The sequence below is a fragment of the Oncorhynchus kisutch genome, linkage group LG2, assembly GCF_002021735.2.
Source record: "Oncorhynchus kisutch isolate 150728-3 linkage group LG2, Okis_V2, whole genome shotgun sequence".
NCBI lineage: Eukaryota > Metazoa > Chordata > Actinopteri > Salmoniformes > Salmonidae > Oncorhynchus > Oncorhynchus kisutch.
In genome coordinates, this window is record NC_034175.2 from 51,496,916 (window position 1) to 51,521,312 (window position 24,397).

General features: G+C 44.0%; 1 protein-coding gene across 2 annotated transcripts in view; it reads left to right on the top strand.

Moving 5' to 3' along the window:
* Positions 1 to 24,397, top strand: part of LOC109868082 (uncharacterized) — a 68,690-nt gene that overhangs the window by 15,025 nt on the left and 29,268 nt on the right. The window contains exon 1 of one of the 2 annotated variants that reach the window (XM_020457514.2): positions 5,907 to 6,011. The exons of the other annotated variant lie outside the window; for it this stretch is intronic. The gene's annotated coding sequence lies outside the window, so the exon portion shown is untranslated. Of the gene's footprint in view, positions 1 to 5,906; positions 6,012 to 24,397 lie in introns of those variants that run through there. 2 annotated transcript variants of the gene reach the window in all.

The following is a 24,397-nucleotide window of genomic DNA, read 5'->3' on the forward strand; positions in this document are numbered from 1 at the left end:
AGGTCTATTTGCTGTGCAGTGAGACTCCTTATGGGTGAGGATGGAACAATATCGATCTGGTTGTGATGTGACGACCCTCGTCTGGGTATGAGGGGCTAAGCTCCTCCTGGCTGTGAGAGGATGATCCATGGATGATTCCATTGGCCGTTTGTCATCAGTATCGCCAATTCAAAGGCTGCTTCACCTCTGTGTGTATGACTTGTTACTGAGGCAGATGCACGGACACACACACACACGCGAGCACACACACACACACGCGAGCACACACACACACACACACACACACACACACACACACACACACACACACACACACAGATGCACCATTCCATTCCTAGACATCATCAGTGGCTTGGGGCCAGTATTTAATATTTATCTGGTGAGACAGTTGATTAGGCTTCCCAATGTAATTGTCAGCCAATTTGCAGATGAGTGAAACTCAATCATAATATTGTGCCCTGTAGGAAGAATTAACCATACCATGTAATTTCCCTGTAGAGATTGTCAGGTCTGGTTATTTTCAGTATTGCTAGTCGTAGTAATAACAGTGCTTCTAGCCACCAGAGGATATGTATTTGTATTCAGATATAAACCACTGGTAGCCACTAGCCTAGCCACTAGCCTATAATTACCTTACAGCAGTGGTATTACCTGACTGTGGTATCAGCCAGCTACTGATTACTAGTGTAGTGAAAGGTAAGCCTTGAATGCTTCCTTTAGCGGGATCATATTCCCAGACAGTGTACTGCAGAGAGATAGAGACGATGGATAGATAGGGAAATTGGATTTCATGGGTTCCCATCAGGAGAGTTGCTGATTTGATGTACTCTGCTGCTGTTGCTAGCAGCGTGATTGTGTTAGCATGCTCCCTCGACATGCATAACATTTAATCAGGACCCCAGACCTGGCCGTGCTAGGGATCTGCTGTAGCTACAGTATGCAGGGAGCCAGAGAGTCACATTATGTACAGACAGACTCAGGGGTTGTGTCCCAAATGCCACCCTATTCCCTACATGGTGCACTACTTTGGGATTAAGCCAGAGAGCTACAGTATGACCACTAGAGCCACCATGTTGCCAGGGGATATAGGTTACATTACTGTCTGTGGCTCTATGCAATGGATGGCATGTCCCTCCCTCCTAGTAAATTGTGTGGTGTTGTTAGTGAAAGCCATCATCACCCGCAGTAAGTGTAAAATGGAAAACGCTAACCTAACCTAGCCTTTATTCTTATATTGACCTGTGTCAATAGATCATTTGAAGAGCACAACCAATAATGTGACTATAGAAATGTATGAGCCTGTCCTGTTTTGTATCTATGTGTGTCACTGTGTTCATTGTGCATTGTGTCTGTTCATCACTCAATCGATTGTCTCTCTCTCTAATTGACTGATCATAAAATACTCTAGCGGTTGCCAAGCACCAAGCCCCTGTTATCCATGTCCTTCTCCACAAAACAAATAAGTAGAGGACATTTTTTACGACGTCCGGTGGTCCTGTATTTAGGTATCCCCCTCAGTAAACAAACATTCAGCTTCAGCGAGGCTACAAACAATGCATTGTTCCTCTCTAGGGGGTATCACACAAGTAGCCATTGTGTGGTCCTGAAGGTAGCAGAATGTAGCGGAAGGGATGCTCTGTTAATTTACACAATGTGACTGTAAACACAGTGCCTGTAAAATGGTTCCTCTTCCTCTCTGTAGTACGGAAAACGTTTATAGACGGTGGTGGTCTTAAGGAGACTCTTATATCCTGTGTGTGTGGGGGAATGAATGTATTTCCTGATGTGCTCATTGGTATTGTGTTGGGGGGAAATCCCTTTTTCCATGCTGCATTCTCACAGCATCATGGGCTGCTGACGTCATCCACCTGAGAAAGAGATGGGCCACCCATAATTCAGTATTGTTCTCACACTGTGCCAGTCCCTCCTTCACTCTCTGAGTCATGAACCACACTAAATGGAGTATCCCTAAAGAAAGTGACAGCGGCACACGGTTATTTTCTTTCTTTCTTGCACACTCACTCACTCTCTTCCTCTCTCTCTCTCTCTCTCTCTCTCTCTCTCTCTCTCTCTCTCTCTCTCTCTCTCTTTCTCTCTCTCTCTCTATCCCTCCCTCCATAAAAGACTGTCCGTGACTCAAGGCCCCATGCATTATTGAGTCCGGTGGTGGAGCCCTCATAAATTATACATTTCTGAGTCGCTGGCCGGGCCGGGTCGGGAAGAGTGGGGCAGCGGACGCAACGTCCCTGGACTCAGCCAAGAGACCACATTCAGCCACCCAGCTAGCCAGCCAGCCAGCCACCTAACCAGCCATACAGACAGTCAGACAACCAGCCACCTAACCAGCCACGTAACTAGCCATACGGGCAGTCAGCCAGCCAGCTAACCGGCCAGACAGACAGCCAGCCAGACCAGAGAAGATAAATCTTTCTCACCCCAAAGCTGAAGGCCACAAACGGGCATGTCGCCCTGCCAACCTTTCTCCTTTAGTGTCATGTACAGTGATGTGTTTGAATTTAGTGGGCAGATCAATAGGCATTTTATACACATTTTTCAATGTCAGGCTTTTACACTGTGTTGGCTATGCAAATGTTCACTGTGAATCATTTTTCAGGCAATACACTTTGAGGTGTGGGACTACTGTGTGCTGATGGTTGGTTGTGTTAAGTGGTGTTTGATAGTATGAATCTCAGGTGATTATTTGCAATACATAATCCCTCTCCTCCTCCTCCATGCCACCATCGATCCCCTGACCTGTGACCTCGCCCGAGCCTTAAGCCGTTACACCATTGAAGCATTTGAACAGTTCTGCATTATTTGTGTGTGTGTGTGTGTGTGTGCGTGTGTGCGTGTGTGTGTGTGTGCGTGTGTGTGTGTGTGTGTGCGCGCAGACAGAGGAGGGAGTATTTTGTGTATGCAGCACCCCCTGGGGAGATAGAGGCTGGCCTGACCCTGTAGCTGTGTTGAGTGCTGATAATGGATAGGCTGGAGGCTGAAGCCGAGGCTGAAGCCAAGGCTTCTCCTTTCTACATCACTAATGTATTACTGAGAGACCAAACCAAAACAAGGAAGCAGAGTAATTGGTGTTTTAAAAAGGTCCGATGGTATTGAACAGGGCTAGTTCAGTAGAGATGCTCTTTTGTTGCTGAGAATTGGAAAATGCAAACTTGTAGTGTATTTGAGGTTTTAAAAGGCTTCTAAAGTTTGTAATTTCCACTTTAAAATGTCAAATTTGATTTGCCCTAACAAAAAAATTGTCAATGCCTACAGAACATGTCTATTAATTATAATCCACATATATTTCACATTTCCTGTTGCTGCAGGATTATATTCCTGCTGTAACAAACTGGCTCAAATTAAGGTCCTACATCTGGAGATTGTCATTGACTGGTAGGCAAGGGTGTTGTGGTACCCCGAACACACACACACACACAGTCCCCCACCCCCTGGCTATCACCCATTTGACCTTATGGCTGCTGTCTTTTGCTGTTCAGTTTCACTGCAGGCTCTGGGAGCTGTTGTTCCCATAGGAAACAGGGCAGGTGCTTGGGTCATAGCTGCTGGAGGATTATCCCTGTGGTCCATATGCCCTGTAACTGTAATAGGCTGTAAATACCAAGCATCATCACAGAGTAATTACTAGAGCAACCTGCAGGCTAAATACCCTCAGTGAGCTGACACTGACCCCTGGGAATGCAATGCAACAGAATGCATTTTGATCTTGATTTTGTATATTTTCATCTGAAAATAGCAGTGAATTTATCCCTTCTGGACATATGAGATGAATTCTAGTACATAACATTGGTCATCTGTGGCTCAGTGGGTAGAGGCATGGCATTTGCAATGGCAGGATTGTAGGTTCAATTCCTGGGAGCACCCATATGTCAAATTAGGAGAAAAACCTCTGCTGGAGGGCATGTATTTGATCAGTTCTAACTTCACCAATGTCATATTTGAATTATTAAGATAATCATTTATTTCAGAACAAATGTCCATGTAATTTATATAATAAATGCTATTTATTATTATTTATTGTTTAGATTAATTTAATTCCATTTTGGTTAATGGGACAGATTAGTGCTATTCAGGACACATTGTGAATGAATGGGCAGCTTTTATTTAGCAACAGTCATCAAAATTGTTAAAATGTTTTCAAAACAAATCTAATAAATGCAACAGTTTGACAATGGATGAAGATACTCCAACATTTTTGAATTTTGAAAATCAATCAGATCTTGACTGAATTATAGTACATACATATTTTACTTGCTTTGACAAATAATTCATGGATTTCAGAGATTATGGTAGAAATTCATGTATTCAATTTATTGTAAAATATTACTTTCCTTTTCTTAGAATTCATTCAAATAAACATTTTGTGTTAAAATAAAGACATTTACAGACCAGGGTCACAGGCTGTGTCACAACCGGCCGTAACCGGGAGTCCCATAGGGTGGCGCACAATTGGCCCAGTGTCGTCCAGGTTAGGGGAGGGTTTGTGGTGGGCCATGCGCCTGCAGGCAGACTTTGGTCATCAGTTGAAGGGTGTTTCCTCCGACACATTGGTGCGGCTGGCTTCCGGCTTAAGCAGGCAGGGGTTAAGAAGCACGGTTTGGCGGGTCATGTTTCGGAGGACGCATGACTCGACCTTCGCACTCCCGAGCCCGTTGGGGAGTTGCAGCGATGAGACAAGATCATAATTGGATCACAATTGGATATCACGAAATTGGGTTGGAAAAGAGGGTAAAATCCCCCCCCACACACAATTTTTTTTAAACGTATTTTTTATGTGCCTAATTTTCTTAAACACACTGGGTGTACTTATGTATATGAATACATGAATGCTTGCTGTGTCTGGGCTTACCTGCATTCACCTGCGCTGTCAATACTGTTGTTGTCACGTTCTGTTGCATAATTCAACAAGTGTGTCAATAGTAGGATACCCTCGGATTAAAAATGAACAAGCTTGGGTCTAGATTACCCCGATCTATACATACTTTACATTGTTTGACAGGTCAGTGTACTGTTTAAAGTGTTTGACAGGTCATTACAAATATTTCCGCAGTCGTAACATTAACAGGAAGAAACGACAGGCGCAAGCAAGAGTATGAAAGAGTCGCTCGCAGGAGTAAAATGAAAGCAATCAATCCAGCGAGATTTAAATGACAAGTGGATATTGCACCTCTCAAACACAGGAAATAGATTGCTGAAAAATACACATCCTCAGATGGGCGGTGCATGTGTGATGCTACTTTATAAGTCAGGTCCTTGTTACATCACTGTCAGGCTGTGTGATTCATTAAGGAGAATGAATAGCAGAATTAAAGGACCATGACACAGCGCCCCTGTCTTATTGTGTGTGGGCAGGCATGTGTGTTTGTGTGTGAGAGAGAGACAGAGACAGAGAGAAAGACAGACAGACAGACAGACACAGCCAGGCAGACAGACAGACAGACAGACGCAGACAGACAGACAGACAGGCCGACAGACAGGCCGACAGGCAGGCAGACAGACAGACAGACAGACAGACAGACAGACAGACAGACAGACAGACAGACAGACAGACAGACAGACAGACAGACAGACAGGCAGGCAGACAGACAGACAGAGAATGTGTGCACACGGGAGAAGAGGAAGTACCCTTTTAGCCCCCCCAGTGAGTTGGACGTGTGTTTCGGAGAGAAACCGAGAGAAAGAGAGTTAGACAGATAGAGAGAGAGGAGTAACAGAGAGGATAAAGAGGTTGAGTAGAAAGCACCTCGGCACTTGAACAGGGCTGCTGCCTGCCCCGCTTCCCGGTTCCCATGCCGACGGGGAGGGTTGTTCAGTTGGAGCATGCTCAGTAGGGCTCCCTTCCCTTGCCTGTGACAATAGCCAGGCAGAGAGAGGGCTGGAGTATTCACACACACATACACATACGCTGCTAGAGGAGAGAGCAGAGGAGAGGGTGTCTGCCTACCTGCTGTACTAAACTGAGCTCATAGGGACAGCTACACGCACTTACAACAAAGGTGGGTCGGCATAGCGTCATGTCTCTCATGTTTTATGCATGTTTACAATTTTGTTGTGTAGTATTTTTCTCTTTCATGGGAAAAGGACTGGAGAGAAAACTGATGACAGTTGTTGCTGATAAATGGGCATTTTGTGAAAGGGCATTTTGCTGAAAACTCTGTCATGGTTAATGATTTGAGGAATGATTGTGTGTACTCATTATGTAGTAAAAAATATATATACTTTTTTGTGAGCAATCTGAATGTGAGACAGTCAGACTTCTGCATCAGTAGGCTGTTGATGGTCTGTAGGAGCTGTACGAACATGCAGCTATGTAGAATATCCAGAGTGTTATTGTTGGCGTGAAGTGCACATTGTGATTTCATTCTGAATGGCTATAGTAAGCATAGCTTAGGGAAAGCATATCTTGCAAGGTGTTGTGTTTTTAAGGCTGTATGTATTTGAGAGATACTTTAAATCAATTATTCATGAAGTAACGTTGAATAGGAAACTCCTCGGATGACACATGGTGAATTGTCTGCTCTGCGTGTAACACAGTGCAACCTCTGTGTTCTGTACTGTACACACTTCTGACAGGACTGGAGACAAACACGATTTACATGTTTGCCTATTCCGAACAGACATCAGATGTCAGCCTTTAGCCCTGTGTGTGTGTGTGTGTGTGTGTGTGTGTGTGTGTGTGTGTGTGTGTGTGTGTGTGTGTGTGTGTGTGTGTGTGTGTGTGTGTGTGTGTGTGTGTGTGTGTGTGTGTGTGTGTGTGTGTGTGTGTGTGTGTGTGTGTGTGTGTGTGTGTGTACATGTGTGTTTTCATGTCCTTCCACTCCGGTGAGCAGAAAAATGCTGAATATGAGGATCTTCATCCAACACCCCTGTCACATGACTGGTGAAGGGTTGGGCAATATTTGGGGAGATATCTCGCTACTCCAAATAACCTGATATTCGATATAATCGTTTTGCACTGTTAATGACCAGATCATTCTAGACAGCTTATTTACGGTATTATAGTTGCATTCTTATTAAATAATCTTAGTATACTGAAAAACTAAGGCTTTGTTAATTCATTTAGACTTCTTTTTAAACATATTGATATAGCCTAGCAGATAAAACTGCACAGTTTTTTTTTTTTTTGAAGTTCAAATAGAGTATAGTCCTGCACATCACGATATATCGTCAATGTCAAATATCACAATATTTGATTGAATCATATATCGGCCCAACTCTAGACGTGTGTGTCGTGAGAAGGAACTTTGCAGTCTCTGACCCTCTCTGACCCTCTGATGCTTAGGTTGTAGCGGAGCAAGGCAGAGGCAGGGCCCAGGGTCATAACCATAGACATAGCAATAGAATTACCAGTCGTTCAGTGTACCCAGGAGTCAAATTCCTGTGGTCTGAGGGGCATTTTCCATTCTAGTAATTCTATGTTTATGGTCATAACACTGGAGGGCTGGTCTGTTATTCCATTATACTGTATGTAATCTCTCATCTCGCTCCATTTCTGTCTGGCCCACATGGATTGGGATTAGTCACCCGGCCTCCCACCAGATGAATTGGGCAAGCTCGATGGGAGGATCGATGGTGTGTTCCTGTGCACTGGATCGTATCATGGTCTCATCTGGTCTGGGCTGCAGCCTGCAGCAGAGACAATGTTGTGTCTATGGGCGCTGGTCAAAAGTAGTGCACTACATAGGGGAATAGGGTGCCATTTGGGATGCAGAAATTGACTGGCTCTGTCTTCTGACCTCAGTCGCACCAGGACGGCCAGGGAGTAGGGAGCAGCCAGAGGAGATGAGAGGAGAGGAGAGGAGAGGAGAGGAGAGGAGAGGAGAGGAGAGGAGAGGAGAGGAGAGGAGAGGAGAGGAGAGGAGAGGAGAGGAGAGGAGAGGAGAGGAGAGGAGAGGAGAGGAGAGGAGAGGAGAGGAGAGGGTAGGAGAGGAGATGAGAGGAGAGGGTAGGAGAGGAGATGAGGGGAGAGGGTAGGAGAGGAGAGGAGAGGAGGGGAGGGGAGGGGAGGGGAGAGGAGAGGAGAGGAGAGGAGAGGAGAGGAGAGGAGAGGAGAGGAGAGGAGAGGAGAGGAGAGGAGAGGAGAGGAGAGGAGAGGAGAGGAGAGGAGAGGAGAGGAGAGGAGAGGAGAGGAGAGGTAGCAGAGCAGCAGCAGTTAGAAGCGTTAGGTGTCAGCTACCAGCCATGTGGGTGGAAACAGCACAGCATGCCGGCTCCCCTGAATATTTCATCTGCTGAAAGAGAGATAGAGAGCAGGAGAGAGGAGAGAGACTGGGAGCAAGAGAGAGAGAGAGAGAGAGAGAAAGAGAGGGGAGCGAGAGAGCGGTAGAGATAGAGAGAAAGTAGGAGAGAGGTAGAGATAGATGGAGAAGATGAGATGGGGAGTGAGGGTAAAAAATAGAGGGGAGAGTCAACTCCCAGGAAATTAGAAAATATTTCTAGGTTTGTACAGTTTCAGTCAGAGCGAAGAAAATGTAGGTTGTGTAAATGGTTCGGGACCAACCAGGTTCAGATGGGGGGTAATCATTTTGATTGCCACCAGTCAAGACTACTAACTAGAGGATATCCTAGGGTCATTCACAGAATATGGCTCCCCCACTCACTACACTCACTGTAAAAGCAAAAATGGCACTCGTGCTACCTGCTAAAAAGGTTGATTTTTCATTTGGCATATTATGTTTTTATTCAATTATAATGGAAAACCCCTCTGGCGTTAGCTACAATTGAAGAAATCAGACACACTAATGCTGAACATGCTTCCAGGATGAGAAGTTGTCACAGCTCCCAGGTAAAAATACTGTACTGCTATTTTTGGCTCAGTTGAATTAAAATAGTAGTAGACAGTTCAGGCTGCCAAATTTCATTCCTAAACAGTACAGCAGGTTGTGTAGGACTTTATGTGGCTCTGAACTGGCACATAGTGTGACTGTCTGTCTCCCTGCAACCCAGATATGACAGCAGCTCCATATCCCCACTGTGCTCTGCTGTGCTGGGTCTGTCTGAATGATAGTGATTGTAGAGCTGTGAGGAGTGATAGACAGCTATGTGTTCATCACACCAGCATGAGTGAGAGAGAAAGAAAGGGACTGAAAGAGAGAGAGGAGAGAGAGAGAGTTATACCCTTTACAGACAGACTTTACAGTATGTTGCCTGTAAAAAAATAAAAAATAATCTGCCAGTGTTTTTTAGAGCCCAATTCATACAATTCAATTTACCACATTCTTGCTAGTGTAAGTCTTTTATATCTCCCGTGCACATGCTGGCACGTTTAGGATTGGGAGTAGATTCATCCATTGAATAATCCATTGGTCTCCCAAGTGGCACTGCATCTCAGTGTAAGAGGCGTTCACTACAGTCCCTGGTTTGAATTCAGGCTGTATCGCATCCGGCCGTGATTGGGAGTCCCATAGGGCGATTGGCAGCCGTCGTTGTAAATAAGAATTTGTTCTTAACTGACCTGCCTAGTTAAATAACAATTTCCAAAAATCTAAATACACCATCACAAAGAAATCCATTATTCATTTATTTTAGGCAGGTCCTAAGAAACATTATAAATCAAATAAAATATATTTTCCAAAGAATAGAATTGCATATTTTGAATGTGATTGTGTTACTGGTCTGTGCAGCCTATATGCTAAATGGCAGCGCCATGCACATGAAATCAATACTTACTTTGTTCATTAAACATACAAGACACATAGGATCACAGTCAACACACATACAGGCTATTTAATAGTAGGCTAAGAATATAATGAAATATACAGAATATAATACAAATAATATTTTTCTCACACAACTTGCGTCATGGCAACAGGTGGAACCACTGTCATATAAAAAAAGCCCATGCTTTGAATCCACATTTCATATTTTTCCTTCCTTCACTCTGCTTTGTTAGGGAGCTGGGGTTGGTCTTGCATTACGAGCAGGCCTTTCTTCACCGTCTCGTGTTCATGTTTCACAACCTCCGCGGGCTTTTGCAGTTGCCTATACGTGCAATAATAATAGGCCTTCACTTGATTTAGGCTACAGTATTGCATGCTAAATGTTTCTGATCATTGATAGATGAGCAAATTAATAGATGAGCTATACCACCCTTCCACTTATTTGCCCAGCCAGAAACCCATTAACCAAATAGCCTATACAGACAGAGATTCAGTTAAACAAAATCACATTGATTGATTAAGTAAAGTCACAGGTTGGTTGGGAGGAGGCCTAGGATACTAAACGACTGAGTGAAGAGCAAAATAATCCACTTGTTAAACTAAATAACATTCTGGCAAAATGTTCGGATCACTAGCTCAGTTTCCATCCAATTGGCAACAGATTTTCATGTGACTATTCAAAAGTCAGCATAAAAACAATATGCATATTTCCCCACTCATGTGTTTCCTTCCATCAAATGGACTTGTTGCGGATAAAAGGCTGTGCGTGATGACATAGTGCATATAAAAATAACTTTTGCGGTCTGGCCACTCTACAATAAAGGCCTGATTGGTGGAGTGCTGCAGAGATCGTTGTCCTTCTGGAAAATTCTACGATCTCCACAGAGGAACTCTGGAGCTCTGTCAGAGTGACCATCGGGTTCTTGGTCACCTCCCTGACCAAGGCCCTTATCCCCCTGATTGCTCAGTTTGGCCCGGGCGGCCAGCTCCAGGAAGTCTTGGTGTTTCAAAATTTCTTCCATTTAAGAATGATGTAGGCCAGTGTGTTCTTGGGGACCTTCGATGCTGCAGAAATGTTTTAGTACACTTCCCCAGATCTGTGCCTCAACACAATCCTATCTCTACGGATAATTCCTTCCACCTCATGGCTTGGTTTTACACTGTCAACTGTGGAACCGAAACCAAAACACTGTATATAGACAGTTGTGTGCCTTTCCCAATCATGTCCAATCAATTGATTTTACTACAGGTGGACTCCAATCAAGTTGTAGAAACATCTCAAAGATGATTAACGGAAACAGGATGCACCTGAGCTCAATTTCGAGTCTCATAGCAAAGTGTCTGAATACTTATGTACCTTTTTCTATATTTGTAAAAATGTCTAAAAACCAGTTTTTCGCTTTGTCAATATGGGGTATTGTGTTTAGATTAATGAGGAAATATTTTTATTTAATACATTTTAGAATAAGGCTGTAATGTAACAAAATGCAGAAAAACAGAAAAATGTCTTGGTTTGAAAGGCTTAAAAGAGACGGGGGTGGGGATACCCATTCAGTTGTACATCTGAATGCCTTCAACTGAAATGTGTCTTCTGCATTTAACCCTGAATCAGAAAGAGAAAGGTGCAGGGGGGCTGCCATAATCGACATCCACGTCTTCGGTGCCCAGGGAACAGTGGGTTAACTGCCTTGCTCAGGGGCAGAATGACAGATTTTTAACTTGCCAGCTTGGGGATTCGATCCAGCAACCTTTCGAGAGAGAGAGAGAGAGAGAGAGAGAGAGAGAGAGAGATGGTGTTTAGCTCCTCGGCAAACAGATGACAGCTGATCAATGACTCTCCTCCCCTTTTATCCCAAATCACCTCCCCTGACCTCTCCTCATCCCCTCCTTCTCTCCCCTCCTCCCGCATGTAAGCCCATTACTAGCCTGGCCTTGGCTTAGGGAGACTAGGAGACCCAGGGAGCCCACCACTCCCCCGCTTTGATCTCTCCTCTCCCCCCTTTCCTCTCCTCTCTCTGTGTTGGTTGTCACAGTTAGCTGTGTGATCCCTGTTCTGACACCAGACCCCAGAGCAATGAATGAAGGGCTCTGGGGGAGCGATCCTCTTTAGGTGTATGCCAATACTTTGATCAGCTCCTCATGGGGAAAAGCTACTACCGACATGACATTCTCAGGCAGCAGGGTGAAAGGGCCCCATTGATCTGTTCTTTAAAAAGACAAAACCACGAGAGCATGTGGTTGCCTGATTGAATGTTTTGAATGAATGTATTGGTTTGAAGTCGTATTTAGTATGCATTTTTTATTACGATGGGATGTCTAATCATTTTCTATTGTAAAAGTTCTCATTATATTCTTTGGTGTTCCGTCCCACTTTCACAGAATGATTTCTCTGAGAAGAGAGCCTTTGAAACAGGAGGTTTATTAATAAGCACACTAACATGGGTAGAATTTTCTATTCGTACTTTTTTCTTGTGTGAGTCAAGGACAGAGCAGTCAGATACAGGGTGGTGATGTGATGGAAGACATGACTGATATCAATCACTCTAGACAGGAGCTACTTTAGGTCCCCCTTCTCCCTCCTCTCCTTCTCCCTCACTGCCCCGATCTTTCTCCATCTTTCTCTCCTTTCTCCACCCTCTCTCTCCATTCCCCTGTCAGTGATATGAATGAGTCATTCTGCCATCTGTTCCTGAGTAAATTCTCCCTTATTACCCTCTCTTTGTTTATCGACAACACTCCTGGGATTAACTCTCTCATTCTCTCTCTTTATCTCTTGCTCCCTCATTCTCTCTCCTGTCTCTCTCAATCTCTCTCTCTCTCACACTCTTGCTTTGTCTCTCTGTCTTGCTCTCTCCATTTCACTCTCTGTTCACCCTGTCTCTTTTTCTCGATCTCTCTCTGCCCTCTCTCTCTCCCTCTATCGCTCTCTCCTTTTCTCTCTTTCATGCTTCCTCTCCCATGCTACCTACCGTCTCTAAGTCATGCGCCATCATTATTTGTTAGTATCTCTCTCTCTACCTCTCGCTTTCCCTCTTATCTCATTTCCCATTTCGCTCTCCTGCTCCTCCTCCTCCTTTTCTGTTTCCTCAACACATATTCTTTCCCCAAAGCTTTTATGTTTCCCCCTTCCCCTCTACCTCTCTACCTCTCTCTCTCTATCACTCTACCCCAGCCTCTCTCTCCTACTCTCTCTCTCTCTCTCTCTCTCTCTCTCAGGAGATGTATCGTGTAGGAATGAGGTCACACTCATCTCACAGAGGTCCCTAGATTGTTTTTGTTATTGTTACCGTTGCCGCGGTGGTGGCGGTGTTGATGTCATTACCCCCTGCAGCAGTAACAACAACAAAAATAGGAAACACTGTAAAGGCGACAGCCGAGCTAGGAATCCTCACTACTAGACTACACTGCCTGGGCTTACAGAGACCTCTACCTGAACCCAAATACTGTACTCTACTGGATCAGATCAGGTTGTTTTGTTTCCATCAGCCTGGAAAACAACTATGTTTTGTTTCCATTGCATTGTACATTTCTATAAGGCATAAGGTGTATTTAAATGAGACAGCAAACATACATCTTTGTTTTCAAGTAGTTTATCAACAACAAGAAACATACAGATGTAGGATCGTATTTGATCACCCTGTTGCAGGAGAACTATCCTGCAATCCATTGTATTTTAGGTTTAAAAAGGCCTCTGAAGTTTGTGATTTCCACTTTGAAATTTCAGACTTGATTTTCACTTATGAAAAATGTATCAACCCCTACAAAAATGTCCATACATTATAATTCACATAATAATTCACATGTCCTGTAGTTGCAGGATTATTTTCCTCCTGTAGCAAACTGGCTCAAATGAATTCCAAACACCGGTTCCTGTTGGGGGTACTCGAGGACTGGACTTGGGAGCCACTGTGTGTAGCCTACAATTAGATTTAAAGTAGTTGTAATTAGACCTCTAAATTTTTTTTTTTTACAGGGGTCTGCTGTCGGAACCCACGTTGTTTTGTATCCATTGCATTAAACCTTTCTGTAGGGCTGATTATTTAAATGAGACAGGAAAGATATTTGATTTGAGGTAGTTATCAACAATCAGGTCCTGTGTTTATACAACGAGCCATTGAATTGAGAGAAACCTCTTGTGATACTCTTGTGTATAAACTAGGAATGAAATGCCTAATTGACAGAGCGCCACAAACACTGAGCTAGCATAGCTTGCTTCATTTTAAAAATAGTGCAGCTCTTTGTCACAGAAATCCCAAAAGTGGGGACGGGAGCGCGACCACCATCTTTGCCTCATGTTGTCCATGCAGCTGAACAGACCTGGGTCCAAAAAGTGAACACTATCCGAAATCGTTCCAATACTTTGAGCGATTGGTTTAGCCCGTCTGGAATGCCTGACAGGCCAGGTTTATCATTTTGTGACAATTCTATTGTTTCCATTTTTGCCAGACAAGCACAATAAAACAAAGGTGAATCTTTTGAAATGCTGTCAAATAGTATTTGAACCCAGGTGTGCAGCGGACAGAGCCCAGGGTTTCATATTATGTTCGAAGGAGAAGAAGAACAGCCTTCAGGGATGGAAGAGAGAGAGGACTGCTGTCTGCATGGACAACATTGATTCATAAGTCTAAAAGAGAATTAGAATGCTGCTTCGTTTTCATTCAGAGACCTGATGGGGAAACCAGCTCACTATCGGGTTATGTTACATGATATACTGTACAGCAGCCACGCTCTCTCCAGGCCTACTGTACTTTATTGATCAGATCAAATCATGCACATGTGGATAGGAATTAATATATTACTAACAATACAGTAGCATCTTCATCTCACTAAGGGCTGTCTGCCTGCCTCTCTCCAGGCCTACTGTACTGTATTCATCAGCTTATGCACTGTCACATGTGGTTAGCAATTATTAGTCTACTGTACAGTACAGTACCATGTCATTAAGGTCTGGACTGTTTGATTGCGTAAGAGGGGAGAGCAGTCTGCAAATGGAAAAAAGTAACTCTGGGAACTCACCAATGTAAAGCCCTTCAATTCACCATAAAAACTAGGAACTCAGATTCCCTGTGTTCCCCCTATTTCCAACCCTGGGAGTCTGCTTTATTTTGGGCTGTGTCCAAAGAAACTGGTGGTAGTGACAGATCCATGATGGATCTATAACCCTCCATGAGTCAATACCAGAGCCGGAATGGAGTGACAGATACCCACTCCTCTGATTGGCTCTATTACACTGTATGTGTTCCAAATAGTGCACTATGTACATAATAGGGTGCCATTTGGGACACAGACACTGTTATTGGGTTGGCTGCTATTTACATCATACCCTCACCTCTAGTGCATTTGTGATCATTGGGTGATTACTTTATGTGGTGATTCTACAGAAGTGGTGCAAATTGCAGTACCACAAATACATATATATATATATATATATATATATATATATATGTATATATGTATATATTTTTTAAACTGTTAAGTCTCCAAAAGTAGGATATTTATTTACTATTTTCTAGTATTGAGATGCATAGCCATCAAGGGGGCTCCAACCCTCCAAGATCCCAAGCATTGACATCTAGTTGGCCAAAACATAGACATCTATAATGTGCTATACTGTACTGTACGGCGCTCTGTACTGTATACTACTGTACTCTACTATACTATACTGTACTCAAGTTTACTCTACTTGATGGCAATATCTATACTAAAATGAGTCATACCCATCTACAGTCTATACTAAAACGAGTTATACCCATCTACAGTCTATACTAAAACGAGTTATACCCATCTACAGTCTATACTAAAACGAGTTATACCCATCTACAGTCTATACTAAAACGAGTTATACCCATCTACAGTCTATACTAAAACGAGTTATACCCATCTACAGTCTATACTAAAACGAGTTATACCCATCTACAGTCTATACTAAAACGAGTTATACCCATCTACAGTCTATACTAAAACGAGTTATACCCATCCACAGTCCATACTAAAACGAGTTATACCCATCTACAGTCTATACTAAAACGAGTTATACCCATCTACAGTCTATACTAAAACGAGTTATACCCATCTACAGTCTATACTAAAACAAGTTATACCCATCTACAGTCTATACTAAAACGAGTATATACTAAACAATTGTTGGAAAAATTACTTGTGTCATGCACAAAGTAGATGTCCTAACCGACTTGCCAAAACTATAGTTTGTTAACAAGAAATGTGTGGAGTGGTTGAAAAACAAGTTTTAATGACTCCAACCTAAGTGTATGTAAACTTCCAACTTCAACTGTATGTCTACCCAGCATATGTTGGAAGACATGTGTACTGAAAGTTTTGGAGAAATAGGATACAAATTAGAATTTTCTTCCCAGACCCCAATTTGCAACACTTCTGTAGAATGACCCATAGCAGCATATGGCTTCTGAACCTTCAATTAACCATAACGATGAACTATGTTGACATGGAAAACATATTGATTCTGGTTGGTATCTACATTGTCCATCTGTCTCTTTGACTTTCACATTGGCACCAGCCCCCTATTGACAGGTACAGTATACTACTATTGCTAAACCAGCCAGGGGTAAATTGTACCAATGCAAAGCTATACCATCTTGTACCCTAAAGGCACGGACACACCGGTAGCGTTTGCTGGCCGAGAATAGTAAGCACCTCTGAACAGAGTGCCAAACGCAATTTGCAATCCAATTCTACATGTAGGAATGGCCGAAAACGTCCGCGGTCAGACACCTAACCCGGCGGGTGGCACCTAAACACACCGCGCCGAATGAACGGCGAACAAACAGCAGGTGAAAGGTGTGTGTGGTTCCTAACACTGTTACTGAGAAAGATGTGTCCATCAGTCGCTGAAGAGCATACCAATACATTAGGCCTGCCATTTTCCACTCAATCAAATTGAAACATCCTATGTGCGTTACAACAAGCAAATATATGAAGAGGTCCACAGAACAAGCACATAGTTATTGCTCAAATAGTTTGGGACATATTTGACTTTGCTCATCATCCCTTCATTTAAACCATCATCCCAGCTTCTTATCTTTATAGTCTTTTATGATAGCCTTCCCTGGACATGATTTGCATGGATTGGTTGGATGTGTTCCTTTGAACAGTCTCTCTCTCTCTATTCATTGTCTCTTTGAATAAATAGAGTGAAGCGAAGCTGCATTTGGCTCCTCTGTGCTCATGGAAAAAATCATACAAAAGAAGAAAGGTGGCCGTGTCTGTGCTATCTATGAGTGTCCAAATGGCAGTTGCAGCCTATTCCCTATATAGTGCACTACTTTTGACCAGAGCCCTATGGGCCCTTGTCCAGAATAGTGTACTATATAAGAAAAAGGGTGCAATTTGGAAGGTAACCTACATATCACCTCATTCCCTGTCTGTATTATTCATAGAGCCAGTTAACAACTCAGACTGGTGAAATATTCAGTGGAAGGTAATGAATGACCTCCGCCCACTCACCCACCGTCCAGGAACAGAACAGAGACATGCCCAGCCTTCACCTGAGCTGTAATCAGTGATGTGAAACATTCGGCACAATGCAGATAGAATTAAAGAATAGAGATGACATGTATTCTATCAATCATACAATCATGTCTGTTCTGCACAATACAGTTGTATGTGATCGTTCTGTAACGTTACATTCTCCCGAACAGGCCTGTGCACTACTAAACAGATAACCTTTTCACACTGACCCGTACAGTGCTGTTCTCGCTCAGATATTTTTCTTTCACATTGTCCTTTCCAGGATGGTTCAAGCAACTGGGGTGGATTCGTAACCAGACAAGCACAGCACTTGACTTGGCTTGACTCAGCTCAACAGTTGTCTTAGCTGTCTCTTTATGTAGTGTTGTCTCCCTCTTGTTGTGATGTGTGTTTTGTCCTATATTTATATTGTATTTAATTTTTTTAATACCAGGCCCCCGTCCCCACAGGAGGTTTTTGCCTTTTGGTAGGCTGTCATTGTAAATAAGAATTTGTTCTTAACTGACTTGCCTAGTTAAATAAAGGTTAAATAAAGGTTAAATAAACAAATAAACAAATAATGAGAAAGGGGTAACACAGTAGACTCTTAGAAGAAAAGGTGCTATCTAGAACCTAAAAGGGTTTTTGGCTGTCCCCCATAGGAGAATCCTTTGAAGAACCCTATTTGGTTTCAGGTTAAAAAAAAACTTTTGGTTCCATGTAGAACCCTTTCTACGGAGGGTTCTACATGGAACCTAAAAGGGTTCTACCTGGTACCAAAAAGGGTTCTACCTGGAACCAGAAAGGGTTCTCCTATGGGGACAGCCAAAGAACCCTTTTGGAACCTTTTTTTTCTAAGAACGAAGAGTGTATTCTCTGTGTTCTGAGTCTAAACTACACCCCCTCTACACAGCCTCTCCTCCCCATGGCCTTGTAGTTCACACACATCCCAGGGACATGTTGCCTAATTAACTCCAGACTTCCACGTTAGACCTTTGATGTTGCCAGAACGCTACTATGCTAGTCGTCTATACCCAGGTGGTGCTCTGTGGAGAGACTCTGTAGAGAGTTGTAGTAGGAGTTGATGACTGCTGAGCCCGGGATGATTCTTATTAACCCACATTTCTCTGACTGATGAAAGGGGAGAGAGGTGGGGAAATGGAGGTTATGCCTTCTTTTTTGTCTCCTGGCATCTTGCTCTCGTTCAGGCTCTCTCTCTCTCGTCTGGTTGAGTATTCTGTCTCCTCCTACTTTAAAGAGTTCATCTGTCTGCACCTACAGTAAGGATGGCTTGTCAGTATCCACTCACCCCTTCCCACCACTTCTCTCTCTAACCTCTCCTCCCTCCCACTTTTCCCCTCCCTCCTCTCCTCTCCCCTCCACTCTCTCTCCTCTCATTCCCTTGCCTTCCCTTGCCTTCCCTCCTCTCTCTCCCCATCCACCTCTTCTCCTCCCCTCCTCTACTTTCAACTTCCCTCTCTCTGTCTACCCTTTCCTCCACCCTCTCCTCTGCTCTAGGGCTGACAGGAGATGGACAGGTACTCCACTTCATCAGGATCCCAGCATCTTATCACCCTGCCTGTACCTATATCAGCCTCCTGTGTTTGACTTTTTATTCAGCCTCTCCTGTTTACATGTTAGTCATTTAGCAGACACTCTTATCCAGAGCTACATACAGTTTGCCATTATACTCAGTGTAATTATTGTCTGTGAAGGTGTTGTGTCCTGTGTGCTTGTATTACAAACAGAGTGGCCAGAGGAAGCAGCCATAAACCTGTGTAATTTCAGTCCTTTCCAAGGGCAATTAGTGTTATTTCATATACAGACCTACATCAAGCTCACCATTTCATTGGTGTAAGTTCAGCTATGCGAGGCCTAAAATTAAGCAGTAAGAGCCGAGGAGGTGTGGCATATAGCCAATATACCACGGCCAAGGGCTGTTCATATACACGACCCAACGCGGAGTGCCTGGAAACAGCCCTTAGCCGTGGTATATTGGCCATATACCACAAAGCCCTGAGGTGCCTTATTTTTATTATAAACTCGTTACCAACGTAATTAGAGTATCAAGGTAAGACCCAGATGCAGAACTTGTCGAAGTAACAATGTTTATTACAGCAACAGGGGCAAAGGTACAGGACCGCAGGCAGGGTCAGGTTAGGCAGAGGTCGGTAATCCAGAGGTGGGGCAAAGGTACAGGATGGCAGACAGGCTCAGGGGCAGGCGGGTGGGTACAGGGTCAGGACAGGCAAGGGTCAAAAACCAGGAGGACGAGAAAAGAGAGACTGGGGAAAGCAGGAGCTGAGACAAAAACGCTTGTTGGCTTGACAAACTGAACAACAGACAATCAGAGAACACAGGTATAAATACACCGGGGATAATGGGGAAGATGGGTGACACCTGGAGGGGTGTGGAGACAATCACAAAGACAGATGAAACAGATCAGGGTGTGACATAGAGCAGTAAATATAAATGTTTTGTCGTACCCGTAATATACCACGGCTGTCAGCCAATCAGCATTCAGGGCTCGAACCACCCAGTTTATAATGTGTTTAAATTATTAGATTCCATCAGTAACTATTAAGTGTATGTGGTTTTAGTGAAATTATCTGGAGATTGATTCCCTTGGTGAGACCAGTATTCCATTGAAGGGTCATGTGAATGAATGGATGTGTTACATAAGATATTGGCGATAAGCATCTCCAGCCTATCGGATTGCTACATGACCAGATCAGATGCAATCTCTGGGATTAATAGTCACCCGCTGGAGTCCTTCCCCCAGCCCGCAAGACAGACAGGTTGTAGAATCTAATGCCAACATGGCCACTCTGTTTTGCTCTCTAAACTAAGGCAGGTAGCCTAGCGGTTAACAGTGTTGTAACCAAAAGGTTGCTGGTTCGGATCCCAGAGACGACTAGGTGAAAAGTCTGTCAATGTGCCCTTGAGCAATGCACTTAACCCTAATTGCTACTGTAATTTGCTCTGGATTAGAGTGTCTGCTAAAATGTAAATTCATGTGTTTTTAAGAAGAGTGGTATTCCACCCTGCTTTTGTAGTATTAGAGCATTATTCAGGCAGCATGGAAATAGAGGCAGGAGACAGATCAGGAGGAAGCAGAACATGTGGAAGTAGGGATTGAACTCAGGACTATATCGAGCATCTAATAATGTGCTTACTGCCAGGAGTGTTCCCACTTGACCAGACATGCTCTCTAAATCAGAGCTTGTCTGACTGACTGCCAGTCTGCCACATACCAGCAGATCAGGTCAGTCATCACAGGGAACCTGGTCTGAGTGAGTTAATTCCTAGTGGAGCAAAGGGCCGCAACATTGCATCTCCAGTGATCCTTGTTCTGGCCTTTTTTTAATCTTCAGTCCTGGCCTGGGTATATTACTAGCCTAATTTACTGAAGGACACTGCTGTTACTGATGCTCCGGTGACCTCGTAATGTTACTGCACCTGTATAATGGCAACTTCACCGTACGTCTGTCTCGGCTTATTGTAAAGCACAACATGAAAAGACCCTATATGGTATAGCTGACACACCAGTGGATAGGCCTAGATCACGTGTCAAACACGTTCCACGGAGGGCCAAGTGTCTGCGGATTTTCGCTTCACCCTTGTACTTAATTGATGAATTAAGGTCACTAATTAGTAAAGAACTCCCGTCACCTGCTTGTCTAGGTCTTAGGTGAAAGGAAAACCCAGAAACCCGCTGATACTCCCCTGGCCTAGATGATACCTGTATTTGTACTGTTATCCAATGCCCAATATATTGCATTCACTGACCGTAGGACAATCTGGATAAGAGATTTTGCAGAATTAACAAATGCATGTCTAACAGTTTAAACCTGTCTCATAGTCCAGCTACCTCTCTACCTTTTAACCATCCACATAGCCGTCCTACGTTCTAACTCTTGTCTTGACCATAACTTTGTTGTCAGAGGTCAATGTTATTATGGCAGCAGTGACACATGACACAGTCGTTGAGAATAGCATGGTGGTGGAAGAACCAAGACATTTTCCTGTGTGTGGATATTGTCTAGTGAATAGTCACTTCGTCTTAGTGCAGAGTGACTGAGGCTGAGCCTTCAAATCTCCAACTGGCCAGGTTTTGTCGGTGTTTTCAGGCTCAATGCCACCTAATGACACAGGCTGTTGTATACTGTACAGGGCTTGGCTTGCACACACACCACCACGGATCCCACCCAAGTTTGGTACTGAGAAGTCAGTGAAGGGAACACTGAACACATCACCACACTTCACATCAGTCCACACTTCACCAGTGGCACCATTCCATGGTGTCCCAGAGTGAGGGACGGCCATTCCCTGCTCTCCAGCTGGGTTTGCTGGTGCTCCCTGTCACTCACACAGTACTCACACAGTATGGAGGATTAGCCTAAAAACACCTGCTGGGCCATCATCGTGGTCCATGATGTTTAGACAGACAGACACTTACCACCCGCAGAGTATACACATGCACATGTGCGAGCACACAAACACACACACACACACACACACACACACACACACACACACACACACACACACCCACACACACACACGCTAGTACAACAGCACATACAAAGACAGGCATTTTCCGACTCAGACACGCACGCACGCACACACACACACACACACACACACACACACACACACACACACACACACACACACACACACACACACACACACACACACACACACACACACACACACACACACACACACACACACACACACACACAGAGAGAGACAGTCCCTGGGCCTTTATTTCTGCCAAAGTGGTTTTCTCCTTCTTGGTTGTCCTCCAGGGCAGGGAGATGATTTGAGACAGACAGACCCAGCACACATCACCTAGATGAGTCAGTGTGTGTGTGTGTGTGTGTGTGTGTGTGTGTGTGTGTGTGTGTGTGTTTCCTTTCTCCCTGGATAGGAACGGCTGGAGGTGGTGTCACAACTAACTGGCATGTTATTATCACATAATTATAGACTGTGTAAGAGTGCTCAGTGGTTAATGCTCAATGGGATACTGATACACACAGACAAACACACAGACAAACACACAGAGAAACAGACACGCACACACGAAAAGTAATTAATACACTATAGTCAACTCATTGGGGCACTGGTATCCACTGACAGTGATGTCCCACATGACATACTGGATAAAAATGACTCCGACACCTGTCCAGAAGAGAAAGAAACGCACACCTATTTAGGCGAGGTGCTGGCTAGCGGAGTAGAAAACTTGAAAATAAAAGAGAGCCGCTCAGATGCAAAAATGTAATTACCAACGTTTCGACAGCCAAGCTGTCTTCATCAGGGTATAACAAATGACACCTGTCCAAACACACACAGCTGCAATGTGTGTCAGATCAGGATATTGTTGTGATAAGCAGGAAGTGAAGTGAGCAGCACCACCATGGTTTTAAAGATAGATGAAAGAAGCTTCTGGGCTGCAGCTCGTGTGTGTGTGTGTGTGTGTGTGTGTGCGTGTGTGTGTCAGCTCCTCTGATGCTGCTGCTGCCTCACGTTCTACGTTCTAGGCACTTGGCTTGTCAAACCTCAGGCTTTTGCTACTCCATTCTCCACCCTCCCCGCTACCTACCGAGGGGGTTGTCACAAATGGAAACTGGCTTCTAAAAGAAGTAACGTGTGCCGTCGGTGACTGTGCTGCTTTTAGGCTCTGTCTCTCCCAGGTAGCTATGATGACTGAGGATGCAAAGATGCGTGTGTCGAGGATGGGATAGGGTCCTTTGGAATGGAAGACATAAGAATATATTCTAGAGGCTGGAAGCAAGTTTAGAACTAGGTAAGAATGTGCTTCTGTGATATTTTCTGACTTCTATTTCTGTGGAAATAGTTGTGTGATCCTTTCAGTTCTTCAGAGTTGTCTGTAGTTTGACATGAGATGTGTAGTTTGGCAAGAGATGTGTAGTTTGACATGAGATGTGTGATTTCGACTGTCCTGGTTGGTCTTGTATTTGTGCAGTTTTGTCATGGTGGAAAATGTTGTGTAATGTTGTCATTCAGCTTTGAAGCCCAGTAGTTGAATTGCATGATACAGTGACTAGAGTTGGATGTGTGAACATCAGTGTGTGTGTTTTCCTGAACTAATAATCAAACTCTAATGATGTTACTCACTTACGGCTAATTCAGTTCAGTTCGGCTTTTTTTACACTATCAAATACATCTAGAAGTATCTCTCGCTCGATTTCTCTCTCTCTCCCCCACCCCCTTGGGCTGGGAATTGCCAGGGACCTCACGGTATGATTTTATCATGATACTTAGGTGCCGATACAATGTTTATTGTGATTCTCACGATTCTATAAGTATTGCTGAAACCAATTGGCTTCCTATTGAAAAAGAAGATGGAGAACAGGCTATGAAGGAAAAATACTGGAGTTTTGGTTCAGGTACAGCCAACGAACGCAAAAATAAGACTGCAATATTGTCAAAATTATACGATACGATATATAATCAAACATAATATCCCAATATGTAGCTATACATTTTTCCCCCCATCACTGCACCCGCATGCCCGACTAGCATCACCACCCTGGATGGTTCCGACCTAGAATATGTGGACGTCTATAAGTACCTAGGTGTCTGGCTAGACTGCAAACTCTCCTTCCAGACTCATATCAAACATCTCCAATCGAAAATCAAATCAAGAGTCGGCTTTCTATTCCGCAACAAAGCCTCCTTCACTCACGCCGCCAAGCTTACCCTAGTAAAACTGACTATCCTACCGATCCTCGACTTTGGCGATGTCATCTACAAAATGGCTTCCAACACTCTACTCAGCAAACTGGATGCAGTTTATCACAGTGCCATCCGTTTTGTCACTAAAGCACCTTATACCACCCACCACTGCGACTTGTATGCTCTAGTCGGCTGGCCCTCGCTACATATTCGTCGCCAGACCCACTGGCTCCAGGTCATCTACAAGTCCATGCTAGGTAAAGCTCCGCCTTATCTCAGCTCACTGGTCACGATGGCAACACCCATCCGTAGCACGCGCTCCAGCAGGTGTATCTCACTGATCATCCCTAAAGCCAACACCTCATTTGGCCGCCTTTCGTTCCAGTACTCTGCTGCCTGTGACTGGAACGAATTGCAAAAATCGCTGAAGTTGGAGACTTTTATCTCCCTCACCAACTTCAAACATCAGCTATCTGAGCAGCTAACCGATCGCTGCAGCTGTACATAGTCTATTGGTAAATAGCCCACCC